Source organism: Silene latifolia, chromosome Y (genome assembly GCF_048544455.1).
Source record: "Silene latifolia isolate original U9 population chromosome Y, ASM4854445v1, whole genome shotgun sequence".
In the NCBI taxonomy this organism is placed as follows: domain Eukaryota; kingdom Viridiplantae; phylum Streptophyta; class Magnoliopsida; order Caryophyllales; family Caryophyllaceae; genus Silene; species Silene latifolia.
Genome location: NC_133538.1, coordinates 30,066,299 through 30,081,554, shown reverse-complemented (window position 1 = coordinate 30,081,554; position 15,256 = coordinate 30,066,299).

The window sequence follows — 15,256 nt, the reverse complement described above, 5'->3', positions numbered from 1 at the left end:
TGGGTTCGGAGTCGGGGCACTCGATCGAGCATGTTGGGCACTCGATCGAGTAGCCTCAACTCGATCGAGTAGGTTCTGGTACTCGATCGAGTGGGGTCTGTGCAGGTCATATGCGTATTTCGGGTCATATGTTTGTCTTTTGACATTCGTTGCATATTACGTTGAATTCAAAGGTGTTGTATTACTTCTTTATGCATTGTTTTACGTATGTGTTGGTCCTGGAGCGTAAGTTACCCAATCTTATGATGTAAAGAGTGGCACTATGATGAGTATGAGTTCGGTGGGGAGGACATGAGTTATATGTGATTATGATAGATGGTGGAAAAAGAAAAGGAAGATTGGTATAGTCTATTGAGGCATGGCGCATGTTTTGCGAGACGGGATGAGTGATATGATTGTGTGTTGAGTAATGTAAAAATAAGTGAATATAGGCAAGGGATGATGTGAGTATAATGAACGTGAGAATGAAAAAAAAAATTGAAAGTAAGAATGTGGATAGTGGCTGACTTGAGATGTGTAAAGAGTTATGGAAGGAAATGGTTAGGAGTCGTGTGGGTTATGGATTTATGTAGTGAAAGTTCGTTTAAAGGGGTTGAGAAGAGTAATATATAGTGAACTTTGTGGAGACATGTCGCGAGGTGTATTTATAGACAGTGAGTGAGTTTGGGAGGTTTATTAAAAGATGAAACTACTGTGTGAGTTCCTTGGGTAATTGACGGTATTAAATGAATTCTGATTTCTAGAGATGTAAAAAGGGAGATGCAATTGTTTGAACATTAAACGTTGGTTCTATGGATAGATTAGTGGCAAGTATGAGTGATAGCATAATAAGAGAAGATCCATGGGAAGAAAGAGTGAGATGATGTCGGTAGAAAATAATGGAACTGAGTTTTGGAGCAACGAAGGGGTGACCAGATTTCTAAAGAGTTAGCTAGAAGGAATAAGGAGTTGAACTATTAATTGGTATTATTGAGTGTAAAGAGAAAAGAAGGATAAAAGTAAGCTGAGGAAAATGTTCACCGGAGCTATGTGATATAAAGATAAGGAATCATCGAAATATGTGATGGTATCACGAGGATGTTAGCTAAAGGTTATATAGGAGTTTCAGGACAACATGATTGGTAATGAGTTTCGAGGAATTAAGGGAGTAAGAAGTTGGTGGAGTATCGGCACGATACGAGATATTTGGTGGAGAGCTGAATGACAACACAAATAAGATAGCATTGGGAATAATGTTGAGGTAATTTTGTGGATGGGTTTGATATTCGTTATTTGCAATGTTAATCAAACATAGGAGAAAAACCATGTTATTTTGGTATGGGTGTAAGAGATTTGATATACGGGCAGTGGTGGCATTGTGGTGTTATCACTAGTGGTTAAGAGTGATGGTATATTAGAAAGGTAGCAATTCTAAAGAGGTTGATTTGGTAGGGACCTGATTGTTGTGTATGATTGTGAGAGGGTATAAGATGTGGTTAGATGAGGCGGACGCTATTAGTTGAATAGTGAAGGTATGGTTATATTTGGCAGGAAGTGATGGTTGTGCGAATGGGGGAATATGTTATGAGGGGCATATGAGTTAAACTCGGGCGGCAGGTAACCTTTTTCGAGTGGTAACTTACGTGGTCAGGATTGACTAGTTGGTTGTGATTACGGGTCTATGATATGTGTAAATGTTTGTGTGATGTTCTGACCTCACAAGAAGTGGTATGGTGTGATAATTATAAAGTTGTTTTATGAATGTTCTGTAATATATATGTTGGACACGGTAATTTAATTGAATGATATCCAAAAAGGTAATAACTTGATTGATTTGACATGGCTAGTTATAATTTTATGTGTATTGATAACACATGTGTATTCCGTGAAATGGTAGAGATGATGTTCATGAGATGCTTATCTGTTTATCCACATAATATGTTGCGTGGTGATTTAATAAAGTGGATTTAAGTTTTTTTTGTTCAAGAAGTTATGTTGAGTCAGTACTTATGTGATTGTGTATGTTGTGATGTCTATCGATGCGGTTGTGGTGCCTCGGGTGGTGATCCGGGCACGATATTTAGTGTTGGGATGCGGGTATTTTCGCACTACGGTGTGGCTGTTGGTGGCGGTGTTTTAATGCCGTCACCGGTTGTGGTGGAGTAGGCGGGATGATTATGATTCGAGTTTCGAAAGTACATACCAATTATACATAGATTGTTGTTTCGTTTGTTGTTGTTTCCTGTGAGTTTCAGTTTGTGCTGATAGACAGTTGTCTTGTTTATTCATGTTTTCTTTACCAGGTTAAGTTGGGAATGAGGTAGAGTATGATATGAAATAGAGTTGTATATGTTTTCGTTGTTGTCATGGGATAGTGATATTCTGTTGATGGGACACGGTTGTGAAGAGGTTGTTACAGTAATTTTGATCTTGTTTTTAGATGAGACATCGGTAGACATGGTAATGGAAAATGATTCGTGGAACATGTGTTGTAATGATCTGAAAGCGGCAGGTAGTTCATAATCTTTTGTTGAGACAGTGAGTGTAGGGTGTTGGGGAAATTAGTGCCATGTTAAGTTGTGTATGAATTTTGCGGTAATGAAAGAAAGAACTTGAGGATCTAGTGTGCGTGTACGTAACGAAAGTGCGGACCGTGAGTTATGCTTCGGGAGATAAGTGCCATACATAGAGAGGTATGTTGTTTGCAAAGTAATAATGAAGAGTGGGTATGGTGATTTGCTACGAGTTTATGGTATAGGTTAGGTGCGCTGCCGAATGAGTTGAGGAATGAGAAATGTTTATGTATGGGAGCCTTGGATATAAGAATGGTGAGTGTTTGGTTTATAGACGGTTAACTTTGACATGTGGTGGTACATAGGGTAATGAGATATAGATATGGTTTGGTATTAGTGAGTTACGAGGACGTAACATTTGTCTTAAGAGGAGTAGGATGCGATAAAACAGATTTTCATGGTTGTACATATGGTAATATATTCGGAAGTTGAGTCTTGATGTAGAATAAAAGATCGATTCGTGTTGTGGGTGATTTTATTAAAGGTCATGACCGTGCTTGTAGTAGCGTGATGTTTAGGAGTGAGAGAATATTTCGCTAGTATTGACAGTTGGATGATGAGGTTACGAGTGTGAGTAAACTTCGAGGACGAAGTTCCTTTTAAGGGTGGTAGAATGTAACATCCCGTTTGATGTCTATGAGTGTCTTGGTATTGGATTTGATAGTTGATGATATTATGGAGCTAGCAGCATTAGAGGATGGTAGTTGGTTATGTATGGAGTTGGTGTCGTGAGAGATATATATGTAGTAGATACGATATAGTGAGTCATGTTGTGGAAGTAAACATAGTTGGTGGAGTGGGTGTTAAGAGTTCATGTTCTATGTTCGGTCGAGTTCTTGAGTCCTTAGCTAAGTTGTTGTGTCTTGGTCGAGTCGGTATGGTTGTTTTTATGTATGGGTTGAACTTCGGGGACGAAGTTCTTTTAAGGAGGGAAGACTGTAATACTCCGTATTTATGAGTCTTTGGGTACTCTATCGAGTAGGCCTTACTCGGTCGAGTAAGGGTAAGTTGCGTTTTAGAATAGTTTCGACTGTTGGGTACTCGATCGAGTAGTAGTGGGGTACTCGATCGAGTAAGGGGTACTCGATCGAGTACCTTGGGTACTCGATCGAGTGTCCGGTTTTACGGGAGTTTTCTCGGGTTTTGTTAATTATGCGATTAAGGTATTTAAACATAATCGTCATTGTTTTAAATCACTTTTGCAAAACCTAAAACCCCGTTTAATAGAGAAAGCGATCAGTTCATCTTCCTAATCACATTCTTAGCAATTCCGGAGTTCGACGGTCGGTTCTTGTCGTTGTTCGTGTCGTTGAGTTCCTTGCGTCAAGGGTAAGCTTTTAACGTAATTTTTATAATGTTTAGTTAAGTTTGGTTAAACCCTAATTTAGGAATTGGGGGTTTTTATGTGTAGTATGTGATGTATGGCCTATGTGTGTTATATGATAGGAGGAGGGTTCGTAGAAGAGGCGTCTTGATACAATTTGTAGATAGATACCGCTTGTTGTGCTTTCCGGGTAGGATTTCTACTCGTATTAGTCCCATAATGGGATATTGGTGATGTGCGGTAGTTAGTTGTTTGATATGATGATTGTGATTGTGATTGTGATTGTGGTTGTGTTTGTTGATGGTTCTCGAGATGCGTTCTCTACCGAGTGGGGTCACTTGCGGGAGTGATCTCACGCCCTAGTTTCGCCCTTCGTGGAACCCGCCACGAAAGGGGATGTGCACATTAATGGGACAGGGTTATCGCTCGTACGATGAGCGGGGCTTAGGTGGGAACGGCTGCGGTCCCCCCCGGCAGTGGTGGGTCCAGTGGACGGTCAAGATTGAGACGATGGGAGTTGGTGGGGTGTGTGTGTGTGTGTGTGTTCAATTGTCTGTTTATCTTATTGTTGATATATATATTGAATTGTGTGATTAGTCTCGACCCCGTTTAAATGTTTTAAAAAGCGTGGTGATCCATTCGGAGGTGGTGAGCGATTATTGAGCAGGAGTGTGACATGACGCGTATGAGATAGCCGGGATGAGTCATCACGTGGCGGTTATAAGTCTTCCATTTGTGTCGACGAAGTCTAGTAGCTTTGATAGTTTTAGCTGTAAACCGTATGAGAACCTTGTAATTCCTTTTATTAGTTTTGGTTTGAACATGTAATCACTTAATCTATAATTATTTTAAAAGTACGTTTCTTTATTGTCTTATGATATTCAGTACCTCGGGCAACCGAGATGGTAGTATCCTTATACCTGAGTGGTCCTGGTAAGGCACTTGGAGTATGGGGGTGTTACATTGGCTTTCTAGTAGCTTCATCCCGGCCTCTCTTGCTTGGGACTCCTTCAGCAACAGATTCTTAAGTTCAGAAAATTCAGAATTCTGCGATTGTTGCTGCTGCGGCACATAAGGAGGTTTCTGATATTCTTGTTGCTTTTGATGAGGGGGCACATAGGGTTGCTGCTGCGGCGGAGCTTAAGTTGGATTTAGGACATTTTGGCTCCTCCAACTCAAGTTCGGGTGGGTTGGCTCGTAGTAGGTGTTGGTCTGCCTATAGTGTTGAAAGGCAGCACAAGATTCAAAGGGACTAGGGCAGTTTTTCGAGACATGGCCCTCACCTCCACACCTTTCACAGACGAAGGGACCGTCTAACACAACATTGACTTGGTACATCCCACCTTTAGAATGTAACACCCCGCGCTTTCCCTATATTTTTAAATAAACTTTTAAGTAATTTTTATTAAATAATTATTATTTAAAGCTTATTTTCATAAAATATCGTCTTAGCCGTGTAACGGTAATGATAGTGTAGATTTTAATAATATTATTCTCCGTCTAGAGTTATAGTAGACTTGGGACGAAAATTCTAGTGGATACCGACTCATTTTGAGTTATTGGGCTTATCTTGACTCATGGGCCTTTTTCCCCTCTTTTTGTCTACACAAAACCCTCAACTAAACCCTCACAACTTCATCTCCCTCATTCTAATTTCTGAAATTCCTCAACAAACACTCCACCATTGTTAAACCCTTTGCTCTCAACCCTAAAATCACCATAACTCACTCAACTCTTCACCAATCTCGTTCCTTTTCGCGCCATTCTCTTCCTTTTCTCATTTCCCTTCTTTCTAAGTAAGAAAGTCACCATCTTTTCCTCTATTTCGAAATTCTCATCTTACAAGGATGTGGATTCTTGACTTAATACCTTTATTTTTGTGTTTAGGGAGAACTTGGACAACCCGGAGGAGGATAGCTACATCATTGACGAGTCTTTAGAAGATTGAAGTGCAAAAAGGTAACGGTGATGGGTTACTCGACTTTTATGTTAAAATTGTGTGGTTTTATGTAGTTATAATCTCATATGAATGTTAAAAGTTGTATCTTTCATGATTGGTGCTAATTTGGATGTTGAATATCATGCTTGTTTGCAATTCTCACATGTTTGGATGAAAATCTCATGCTACATCTCTTGAACCCGAAATTACCCTTTCACATGCTCAAATATGTTGTTTTTCCGAGTTAGAATCATGCTAGGATACGTAAACAATTGATGGGAAACAATTTTTGTTGGTTTCAAATGGTTTGGAAGTGTTTTGCATTGAACCCGTGTGTTTGTAGTCCCACCGGGTGACGGGCGGCCTCGACTTGACCGGGAGATTCTGTAAGTTTTGGACATATTTTAGTAAGCTCGTAGTCCCAGTAGGGTGATCGTGGCGGCGGTCTCTTGACCGGGTGGGAGTACACGAAGGTTTTAGGTGATTTTGAGTTTGGCGTATTCCCACCGGGTGACCGTGGCCGGTCTCGACCTACTGGGAGTGCATGAAGGTTTTATGAGTTTTTGAAATTTGGTGTAGTCCCAGCCGGGTGACCGCGGCCGGTCTCTTGACACTGGGAGTGCACTTGTAAGTTTTATTTAAATTTTGACTTTGGCATGTTGTCCCCCCGGTGGCTTGCGGCCGCAGACACCCCACTGGGAGCCCCCGTATGCCTCTTTTCACTTGTAACCTCTAATAATCAATGGTTTATGCATGTATCTTCTTCCGTATCGGTAATTGGTTAGTATAAGACTTATTGACATTATAATCATGCAACTATTGTTACTCGTATTTGTGACCGGAGTGTGACGGTTTACATTGTGTGACTACTCGACATTCCTCATTTATTTGCCCTCGGACATTGGGTCACGATTAGGTGCCATTGTTTCCGAGTTGGGCTATCTTCCTTCCGCCTCTTCGGACCTTGGGGTACGGCTAGGTACCATTGTTCCGATTTGGGCTTACTCGACCTTGGGGCACGGCTAGGTGTCATGGATCGAGTCTTGGATACGATTTGGGATTGTATGTCGAATCGGGTGTCGTCCATCCCGAGAGTCCGCGATTTAGACTAGGACCGTATTATGATCGTCGTCCTACCAGGAGGTTGGAGTCTAGGGGTTGTCTTGTTTTGAGTCAAAGCTTTGTAAATGTCTTGCTTGTTACGGTCATTGGCGTGTTCTTATATACGAGAGTGCACGTCTTCTATGATTGTTTGTGAGAGTCTTGGTCCTATCGAATACTAGTGGTGAGATGCAAGCCCCTAGTTGCGATATGATCGCCGGGATTGATGTTCCCATCCGTTCTTATGGTGAGATGCAAGCCATAAGTATGAATGTGACATTAGTAGCCACGTCCGTGCTATGGTTGTTAAGAGGTTTTCAAGTAATGGCTATTGGTTTCCATCCATGTATTTTCTATTCAATTGATCCGTTGTTTACCTTCTTCATATGATTCGATGCCTAATCTCATATCCATGTTTTGCTACCTTGAAAGCATGTTTAATATGATGTACCATGCCTATCTCATTAAGAATGCAATGTGCCTATCTCGTTATGATTATCGTTTATATTCCCTTGTTCATATTATTCAAGTATGATGCATGATCAATATGTTTGATTAAGTTCTTGCTTATGTGCATTTTGACATATTGTGGCTGGGAGAACCCTGAGTTACTCCCCACTGACTGTGGCGTTCATGTTTACATGAATGACGGTGGTTCGTGATGCAGATTATGGGGAAGACGTGTGAGCTAGCGAGAACGTTGAACCTTGGACCTTAGTTATAGTTTGCTTAGACTCACCTATCGTTAGACTTGTGTTTATTCGTGGGATATCTTTTCCCCAACGCACTTCGTTTTTAATTGTAAAACTTATTCATCTTACTTTTCATTTTCGTTTGATCACTTATGGTGGATTTCACACTTTAAACTTTAAAGGTTTTAAAAATCTCGTAATTTCCGCTTTAAATTTGATGCCCTATCGAGGGGTGTCACAGTTGGTATCAGAGCATATGTTACTCCCGACGCACACACGTGTACCCCGAATTTAAATTGAACTTGACCTCAAATAATAAATGAGAGATGGGTAGGACTAAGGACCTAAGTTGGTAGTCTCTTTGTGCATGCTATATGTTAGGTGCTAACATGGTTGACTCTTTGGTGTCTTGAGAAGATGGTACGACCAACCAAGGTGGAGAATACTATCATGGAAGCTCTTACTCTAATTCTTCGGAATCAACGAAATGCCAATGCTCAAGTTAATCATCGCTCAAACCGCCGTGGCAAGAGGCCATCTGTGCCCTCACCCTCGTCGTCTTCTAGCAAGAAGAGGTTGGTGCCGAGAGTCCAAGGACAAGGAGTACAAGACCATGGAGGACAAGAGCCAGTAGTGCAAGAGCCGAAAGGACAAGTACCTACATCTACTAATAGGCTTAAGGAGAACCGCAAGTGCTTCAAGTGTGGGCAAGCTTATCACCCCGGGATTGGATGCTATGATATGCCCTTGAAATGTTACCATTGCAAGAAGCCCGGACATCTCTTCAGGAATTGCCCCGAGAAGAAGACTATCCCTCCTCCTCTCCCTCATGCTCCGGAAGCCGAGCCAAGAAGAGTCATTCTTGTCGAGAATCAAGTCGGAACCACCGTTCCTCCCGACACCGTTATGGGTGTGTTTTCTATCCTTGATCCACCTTTCCTTACTTTTATCCCGTGATGCTCATCCCTCCTTTCTAAACTCTCTTTTGCTTTACCTTGGAAGCTAGGTTGGTACCCGCCCGACCTATCCCATGTTTTTGTTTCTCCTTCCATAACATCTTGCTTAAGGAACTCTTTCTCTTGAAGGATTTCCTTACCGTCTCGAAGATACCTTCCTCTCTTTGAGTGCCTTGTCATATTCCCTTATCTGTGTGCTTCTATGCCTTTCGCAACTCTTATTCCATATCTTAGGAGTTGTCTTTGTACCTTTTCTCCTTATAATGCCCCTCGTGTATACCTTCATCTTTGCCTTATGGAATGTTAACTCGGTCGGATAAGTTGGCTTTTGTGGAGTTTGTTTGTGTTTTGACCCTTAACCCCAGTTTTGAGAGGTCAGGATGTCAGAAAAGACTTAGGTAAGGTGATGATAAATACTTAGTGATTCTTATACCTAGTTCCTTGACCAAGTAAGTATAATTGATTGGTGGATTCTTCGTGTCAGGAATAAGTTGCCTATGTGATTAAAGTTATAGAACTTGGCTTTGTTGTTTATGTTTGGGATTTGAAAGCTTAGTAGGTTGAGCGTCGTCATCTTAGGAGAATATGAGATAGATTTATGATAGAAGCCTTGAATAGAACCCATTCTTAGATGTTAAAGGTCCCAAATAGAATGGTGATGTGATTTGATATTAGTTTTCCCTTGAAGAATTTGGTTGAGAAGTCTTTGTTAATTCGTTCTTTGGTTTTTAAAACATCGAGGTTGTGTCGAGAACTTGAGATAAAGAGACGTTGTTATACTTGAGTGGTAGACTTACTTTAGGGATATCCTAATATGTGATAGGATAGGTGAACAATGAATCTAACCAATGTATCAACCCTTAAGCGAGCGTTTATTTTTACCTTGATCAGCCATAGAGGTGTAACCCTTGAAGAGAGACTTGCATATAAGGAATGAGATGAATTGCCTTGACCCTTGTTTTGGAATTTGGTCGTTTTGTTATGATGGTACAATATCCTAATAGGTGTGACCTTGTTAGAGAGAACCTTAAGTCTTATGAAGCGTATGGGTTAAGCCCTGAAATCCCCCTTCGTGTCTTTAATCATCTTCCTTCCCTTCGTTCACACCTTGATTAGATTTAATTCTTAAGTATAAAAGTTACTTGTCGTTTCCTTGCCTTGAATACCTCTCTAATTCTAATATCTCTTGTTGGCGTTAACTAGTTATCTTTATTAGTTGACTCATTTAATCTCACACCTCGCCATGTTCATATATCCCTTTGAAATTTCCTATCATTTCTTGACCTAGTTATTACCCTTTGTTTCTTTAGTGGAGTGATGGCTTTGTTGGCTACGTTGTAGAGTGAGTGAGATGCCCTTGAGGATTCTTTGCAAACCTTGATTTCGTCAAAATTGGATTAGTGGCACTTGAGTTGAGTTGGGTAGGAAAAATTGTATGACAATCTATTTACTTTTGGTTGGTGGTCTTTAAGATTTGGGGAATGTGATCATTTAGGCTTGTGAATTCGGGTGTGAATAAGATTTTGGTTTGGAGTGTTAGAAAGTATAAAGACCTGGAGATTTTGACCTTTGATTTAGGATTTTACCATAGTGAGAACTCCTAGTAGTCGATAGTTGGTTATGTGTGTAACTCTTTTAGTAGTTTTGATATTTCATGGAAATCGTTTATAGATGATTTATATTTGAGAGTTATGGAATCACAATTGTGATGGAGTGACTTGACCCACGGGGTAGCATAGGAGTAAATTGTGAGTATTTTGAGGAAATTTTTGGGAGTTATGTGGTTATGAGTTTAGTGGTTAGGAAGTTTTCGGAACCGTTGGGGTGACTTTGTTGTTCGAGATTTAAGTATCTAGTGTTTCCTTGTTGCCTAACTTCCCGTCCTCTTTGACCATAAGTGTTTCCGTTCATACCTCTCTTCCTCGTTTATGCTTGCTCCTCCTTTAGAATTTGATGCTAACCTATGGAATTCAATCTTTGATAGCCTGGTAGATTCGATTTCAACTCTTCTCCTAGGAAGTTCATCCTATCTCTTTGTTGGTTAAGTTTGAACCCTCTTAGCGTATCTTGTTTTCATGATATCTAAGTTACTTTTCAATTCATAAAATTTCTAAACGTTTCAAACTACCATTTTTGGTTCGTCGTTAAAGGTTTATGTTACTTTTACTAAACCCTACCTATTTTAAGAGTTCAAAAACGAAAATTTGATTTAGTTCTCCTTTTGTTCTATAAGTATAACTCCTTTTATTGATTTTAATTGCTAAACCCGAGTTACTTTTAACTTTGCTCAATTTCTAACTAACCTTGATCTACTTATGATTTCTTTGTCAGAGTTTGATATTATATATTTTCGGAAATTTGACTTCCTTTTGAGTTTAAAAGTGAAACCTTTATCTCTAATTTGACTTTGGCAAAAGAAAATTTGAGTGAATTGCCTTTTTCTTTTGATTTTAACGTTGATCGGATGTTAGAACTCGTTATTTGAAACGTTTAATAACTTGTTCTACGCTTGTCGGCGAATGATTTTTGTTTTAAATTTGTCTTTGACTTGGAAAGTTAGCGTTCTTGTGTGCACGACAAGAGCAATTTCGTTCCATGAATGAGACTTATACTTTTGAAAACTCTTCATTAATGTTTTTGAAAATATTTTGATTTTCAATTTATACAAATGAATTGCTTTTGACCATATCTTCGATTTGGAATGTGATGTTCTTGAATGCGCAACGAGAGCATTTCCGTTCCTTTGATGAGAATCTGGTTCTGTCGGAAAATTTTATTTGAAACTTTTGAAAGGATTTTGATTTTTTCGATAAGTAACCTTTTAATGTTTTGGTTACCGATTTCAAAACTCCGGTTTTATTTTTATATATGACTTTCCACTTCTATTTTCAAGTTTCGAGGACGAAACTTTTTAAAAGGTGGGATGATTGTAACACCCCGCGCTTTCCCTATATTTTTAAATAAACTTTTAAGTAATTTTTATTAAATAATTATTATTTAAAGCTTATTTTCATAAAATATCGTCTTAGCCGTGTAACGGTAATGATAGTGTAGATTTTAATAATATTATTCTCCGTCTCGAGTTATAGTAGACTTGGGACGAAAATTCTAGTGGATACCGACTCATTTTGAGTTATTGGGCTTATCTTGACTCATGGGCCTTTTTCCCCTCTTTTTGTCTACACAAAACCCTCAACTAAACCCTCACAACTTCATCTCCCTCATTCTAATTTCTGAAATTCCTCAACAAACACTCCACCATTGTTAAACCCTTTGCTCTCAACCCTAAAATCACCATAACTCACTCAACTCTTCACCAATCTCGTTCCTTTTCGCGCCATTCTCTTCCTTTTCTCATTTCCCTTCTTTCTAAGTAAGAAAGTCACCATCTTTTCCTCTATTTCGAAATTCTCATCTTACAAGGATGTGGATTCTTGACTTAATACCTTTATTTTTGTGTTTAGGGGAGAACTTGGACAACCCGGAGGAGGATAGCTACATCATTGACGAGTCTTTAGAAGATTGAAGTGCAAAAAGGTAACGGTGATGGGTTACTCGACTTTTATGTTAAAATTGTGTGGTTTTATGTAGTTATAATCTCATATGAATGTTAAAAGTTGTATCTTTCATGATTGGTGCTAATTTGGATGTTGAATATCATGCTTGTTTGCAATTCTCACATGTTTGGATGAAAATCTCATGCTACATCTCTTGAACCCGAAATTACCCTTTCACATGCTCAAATATGTTGTTTTTCCGAGTTAGAATCATGCTAGGATACGTAAACAATTGATGGGAAACAATTTTTGTTGGTTTCAAATGGTTTGGAAGTGTTTTGCATTGAACCCGTGTGTTTGTAGTCCCAGCCGGGTGACCGGCGGCCGGTCTACTGACCGGCTGGGAGTGCACTGTAAGTTTTATTTAAATTTTGACTTTGGCATGTTGTCCCAGCCGGTGGCCCGGCGGCCGGTACACCTCCCGGCTGGGAGCCCCCTGTATGCCTCTTTTCACTTGTAACCTCTAATAATCAATGGTTTATGCATGTATCTTCTTCCGTATCGGTAATTGGTTAGTATAAGACTTATTGACATTATAATCATGCAACTATTGTTACTCGTATTTGTGACCGGAGTGTGACGGTTTACATTGTGTGACTACTCGACATTCCTCATTTATTTGCCCTCGGACATTGGGTCACGATTAGGTGCCATTGTTTCCGAGTTGGGCTATCTTCCTTCCGCCTCTTCGGACCTTGGGGTACGGCTAGGTACCATTGTTCCGATTTGGGGTTACTCGACCTTGGGGCACGGCTAGGTGTCATGGATCGAGTCTTGGATACGATTTGGGATTGTATGTCGAATCGGGTGTCGTCCATCCCGAGAGTCTGGCCAGATTTAGACTAGGACCGTATTATGATCGTCGTCCTACCAGGAGGTTGGAGTCTAGGGGTTGTCTTGTTTTGAGTCAAAGCTTTGTAAATGTCTTGCTTGTTACGGTCATTGGCGTGTTCTTATATACGAGAGTGCACGTCTTCTATGATTGTTTGTGAGAGTCTTGGTCCTATCGGATACTAGTGGTGAGATGCAAGCCCCTAGTTGCGATATGATCGCCGGGATTGATGTTCCCATCCGTTCTTATGGTGAGAAGCAAGCCATAAGTATGAATGTGACATTAGTAGCCACGTCCCGTGCTATGGTTGTTAAGAGGTTTTCAAGTAATGGCTATTGGTTTCCATCCATGTATTTTCTATTCAATTGATCCGTTGTTTACCTTCTTCATATGATTCGATGCCTAATCTCATATCCATGTTTTGCTACCTTGAAAGCATGTTTAATATGATGTACCATGCCTATCTCATTAAGAATGCAATGTGCCTATCTCGTTATGATTATCGTTTATATTCCCTTGTTCATATTATTCAAGTATGATGCATGATCAATATGTTTGATTAAGTTCTTGCTTATGTGCATTTTGACATATTGTGGTGGGAGAACCCGAGTTACTCCCCATCGACCGTATGGCGTTCATGTTTACATGAATGACAGGTTCGTGATGCAGATTATGGGGAAGACGTGTGAGCTAGCGAGAACGTTGAACCTTGGACCTTAGTTATAGTTTGCTTAGACTCACCTATCGTTAGACTTGTGTTTATTCGTGGGATATCTTTTCCCCAACGCACTTCGTTTTTAATTGTAAAACTTATTCATCTTACTTTTCATTTTCGTTTGATCACTTATGGTGGATTTCACACTTTAAACTTTAAAGGTTTTAAAAATCTCGTAATTTCCGCTTTAAATTTGATGCCCTATCGAGGGGTGTCACATAGAAGCTCCTCCTAGCTCATACTTGTCAAATCTCGCGGTAAGAGCCTCAAGCGCAGCGACAGAGGAGGATTCAGCAGCTCTCCTCTGGTTCCCTCTAGAATTCCCATACTCGGCCTTGTGGGTAGCTAGATCGTCAATGATCTTCCACCCCTTGGTTGCTCCCAAATTTTCAGCAAATCTCCCGTTGGCTGCAGCATCCAAAATGGCCCTCTGATCGTCGTACAACCCATTGTAGAAATGATTGCACAAACTCCATTTTTCGAACCCATGGTGCGGTATGGTTCGCACCAACTTCTTGAATCGGACCCATGCCTCGTGGAAATTCTCATCTGGCCCTTGTTTAAAGCCCGTGATTTGAGCTCTAATAGCAATCGTCCTTGAAGCAGAAAAGTACTTCTTGTAGAATGCTAATGCCAATGTATTCCAATCAGTGATCCCCTGAACGGCTCGGTCCAGATCTCTATACCACTCCCTTGCAGCATCACGAAGGGAGAAGATGAACATGGTCTCCTTGATCTGGTCTTCGGTCACGCCACTGGTGGGGGTATGGGAACAAGAGAGTCAATAAAGGTCTCCATATGCTTAGTTTGCATCTTCATTTGCGGCTCCCCGAACCGATTTCTCTCGACCATAGTAATGTAGGCAGGCTTTGGTTCGAATTTCCTCGCATCTCCTGGTAACTCGAACCCCTTATATAAGTTTTTATTGTCGGCTCAGAATAACTAGCTATACTTGCTTCCTCGGCCATGACTGGAATTTCCGGAGAAGTAACTGTCTCGGCTGAAGAAGTGGAAACGGGCGAAGATGGTGGATTATCTTCGAACAGTTCGTTCTCGTAGTAGCTTGACAGAGTACTCAGCTCTTCCTCTGTCGGTAATACTCTTTGTGTTCGTCTCAACTCGCGCAAGGATCTTTCAAGCTCAGGGTTCAACGGTACTAATTCTCCACCCTGTGACCTGCGCATAAGAAGAAACTACAAAAAGAATATAAGAAAAGTTTAAGGAACAGATGTCCCTTAAACTAAGAAAGACTAAAAATAAAAACAACTAAAATTAGGACTATTGCCTCCCAAGAACGGCGCCAAAATTTGATACCCGTCGTTGTGAGTACCAAAGATAAAATTTATAATCTCCTATTAAGACTAACCTAGGCTAGTGGTAACAGGGTCGAACCACAAGGAGGCAGTTGTAAATTTTAGTTGATTTATGTTCAGTCTGAGGTAACTATTGTGGGGGTTGAATTGAATTGGTCTACAGCTAAAAGTGAACAAAGATAATAAACTAGATAAACGATTTAAACAGATAAAAGAAGGGTACTAGGATGATTGGTTCATTATAGCTTCGGCGGCAGCAAACTAAGTCGGTCTGA